This window comes from Mastomys coucha, unplaced genomic scaffold, assembly GCF_008632895.1.
Source record: "Mastomys coucha isolate ucsf_1 unplaced genomic scaffold, UCSF_Mcou_1 pScaffold9, whole genome shotgun sequence".
Lineage (NCBI taxonomy): Eukaryota > Metazoa > Chordata > Mammalia > Rodentia > Muridae > Mastomys > Mastomys coucha.
Window position 1 is genome coordinate 24,997,675 of NW_022196915.1, and position 3,773 is coordinate 25,001,447.

The following is a 3,773-nucleotide window of genomic DNA, read 5'->3' on the forward strand; positions in this document are numbered from 1 at the left end:
TCTGAAAGCAATCTACAGATTCAATGCAATTCCCATCAAAATTCCAACTCAATTCTTCATAGTGTTAGAAAGAGCAATTCTCAACTTCGTTTGGGATAACAAAAAACCCAGGATAGCGAAAACTATTCTCAACAATAAAAGAACTTCTGGGGTAATCACATTCCTGAACTCAAGCTATATTACAGAGCAATAGTGATAAAAACTGTGTGGTATTGGTACAGTAAAAGGTAAGTAGATCAATGGAATAGAATTGAAGACCCAGAAATGAACCCAGACTTCTATGGAAAATTGATCTTTGACAAAGGAGCTAAAACCATCTGGTGGAAAAAGGGTGCATTTTCAACAAATGGTACTGGTTAAACTGTGGTCAACATGTAGAAGAATGAAAATTGATCCATTCTTATCTCGATGTACAAAGCTTAAGTCCAAGTAGATCAAGGACTGCCACATAAAACCAGGTGCACTGAATCTAATAGAAGAGAAAATGGGGAAAATCCTCAAACACATAGGCACAGGGAAAAATTTCTTGAACAGAACACCAATGGCTTGTGATCTAAGATCAAGAATTGACAAATGGGACCTCATAAAATTGCAAAGGTTCTGAAAGGCAAAGGACACTATGAATAGGACAAAATAGCAACCAACAGATTGGGAAAATATCTTTACAAATTCCACATCAGAGAGAGGGCTAATATCCAATAAGTACAAATAACTCCAGGAAATATTTTTTTGTTTTGTTTTGTTTTGTGTTTTTAATTTTTAAATTTTTTTTTAGATATTTTATTTACATGTCATATGATTTTTCTTTTCCCAGTTTCCCCTCCCAGAAACAAACAAACAAACAAAACCAACAAGAACAAACCCCTGTTGGCTCCACCCTCCCCATGCTTGCCACCCCACCCTCTCCCACTTATTGGCCCTAGCATTCCCCTACACTGGGGCATAGAACCTTTATAGGACCAAGGACTTCTCCTCCCATTGATGATTGATTTTGCAATCACACATGGTATGCACTCTCTGATAAGTGGTTATTAACCCAGAAGTTCAGAATACAGGAAGAACAACCCACAAATCACAAGAAACTCAAGAAAAGGGAAGACCAAAATGTGGACATTTCATTCCTTCTTAAAAGGGGGAAACAAAATACCCATGGAAGGAGTTGCAGAGACTAACTATGGAGTAGAGACTGAAGGAAGGACAAGCCAGCCTGATATAGCTATCTCCTGAGAGGCTCTGACACTCTGACAGTACCTGACTAATACAGATGTAGAGGCTCACAGCCATCCATTGAACTGAGTAGAGGGTCCCCAATGAAGGATTTAGAGAAAAGACCAATCGAGCTGAAGGGTTTGCAGCCACCTAGGATGAACAACAATATGAACTAACTAGTACCCTCAGAGCTCCTAGGGACTAAACCACCAAGGAATATACATGGTAGGACTGATAGTTTTTTGTTTGTTTGTTTTTTGTTTTTTGTTTGTTTTTTTTTCAAGACGGGGCTTCTCTTTGTAGCCCTGGCTGTCCTGGAACTCACTCTGTAGACCAGGCTGGCCTCGAAATCCACCTCTGCCTCCCAAGTGCTGGGATTAAAGGCATGTACCACCACTGCCCAGCCAGGAAATATTTTAAGTTCATAATTCTAAGCATTATTTGCTGCTACAAAATGAGGATTCTTAGCTCAGTTTTCTCCACATGCTTGTATGTCTTTCTCTGCACATTTATATGTGTTATTCCACTAGTCTTAAATATCATGCACCACATTAAGAATGATGGGTTACATGTCCTCAAAACTGACATTTATAGTCATCAACTCTGCTCTTCTTTTTTTATTTAGAACTGTTATGCTTAAGTCTAACTTTGCCCTTTTTCATGTTCCTATCACATAGTTAAATGGGGTGGCCTAATTATTGGACATCTGTCTATTTTACAATGTAGTAATGGAAAGTGAAATTGTCAATTGAAATACTTTATGTTATGATTTTTCTAACTCATCCTCCATTTGCCATATATTAATTGAGCATGCACTATGCCACTGTAACAGAAAATGAGACTGTCTTATGACAAATGACAAGAAAAGAGGTTTGATTCTGAGGTATCTGAGGGCTCTAGTGAAGGCAAAATGATGCTTTTCCTCCTCCAAAGCACAGTAGAAGTAAAACAAATAAACAAACAAAAACAATTCTGAACTCTTGATAGTCTCAGGATACAACATGAATTCACATGCCTTTTGAACCTCATAGGTTGGTAGATACACAAATCCCAAAATTTCATTATCTCCATCATCATCATCATCATCATCATCATCATCATCATCATCAGCAGCAGCAGCAGCAGCAGCAGCAGCAGTAGCACCAGCAGCAGCAGCAGCAGCAGCAGCAGCAGCAGCAGCAACAGCAGCAGCAGCACCAGCAACAGCACCAGCATCATAATCTACAAGTTGAAATCTGTATCGAAGAGAACCTTTTTGATTTCAGAGTGGTCAGATGTGTGTGTGTGTGTGTGTGTGTGTGTGTGTGTGTTTGTGTGTGTGACAGGGGTTAGGGACTCTCTGCCTGGGAGTAATGACCCAAGACTAGCTTTCTATATGCCCTTATCTCAACTCTGAATATCTCTGAATCTTCACTCCCAAGCCCTTGTGGAGTTGCTGTTCAGATTTAATACTCTCAAGACAAAAATGAGGGAAGATTACAATAATGACAACAAGGGCTGCCTGAGGATAGAGTGAAAGGCTGTGCACATAAAGCACAGAAGGTTCATTAAAAGTGACAGCTCTCTGGCCTCCCTCCCAATGCCCGGTTATCTCTTTTCTGACTTCACCTCAATGCATCTCTTTTATTGTGCTTTTTATAGGGTTCTGTTGTACTGTTACGACTTCCTATCTTATACATTATATCTTGTTTAGGTTTCTTATTTGGCTTTTTTTTTTTAGCTTGATCTTTGAAATCTGATTCATAAAAAAACTGAAAATATGAGAGGGTGGCCACGTTGTTTTACTCCATTTCTCTAATGTTAGCACCTATGTCTTAGCATCTTGGAGCTATTAAATCTAAGAAATAAGTACATTCATAGTACTAATTATTGCATACTAAATTCCATTCAGTTTTCACTAGTCTTTCCACACTGTTTCCTTGTCTTCTACAATCCCACACAGGATACTTTGCCTCTTAATTTGCTCAAACAACTCTAACAAAAAACAGCAGGATGTCCTCCCTAGGACATAAGCAACAAAATTTATCTCCTCAGTTCTACAGTCAGCAAATAAGCTCAGTGGGTCTTTGGGCTTGTTTGCTCTGATCTTCTGTCCTTGGCCTGAAGGTACTGCCTTTCTCTGTGCATTCACTGATTTTCCTTCTCTGTCTCTATATCTTCTTCTCATATGGTCATCACTCATGTTGGATGAAGGCTTCAGTCACAGAAACTCATTTTGGAACAATTTCATTTCCTTTTTACAAATCTTATATTCTAATGCAGCCATGTTCTGAAATGCTGGACTTTGAGATATTAGCATATGAAACTATTAGGGACAGAAGTCCACAACATCACCTTATTTCATCACAATGTTGCCTATTTCTCAATAGTTTTAAGATAGTAAACATTTGAATACGTCAAGTAATATATAAAATACCTAGATTTGGATACTTGATATCCCTCACAATTATGCTGTGATTACTGCTGTCTGGAGAGAATGTAAGGAGTTGTAGTCTTTGGATCATATCACTTAGGGATAGAAAATGAATGTAGATGTAGTGGCTCACCAAGTTTCTTTTTTTTTT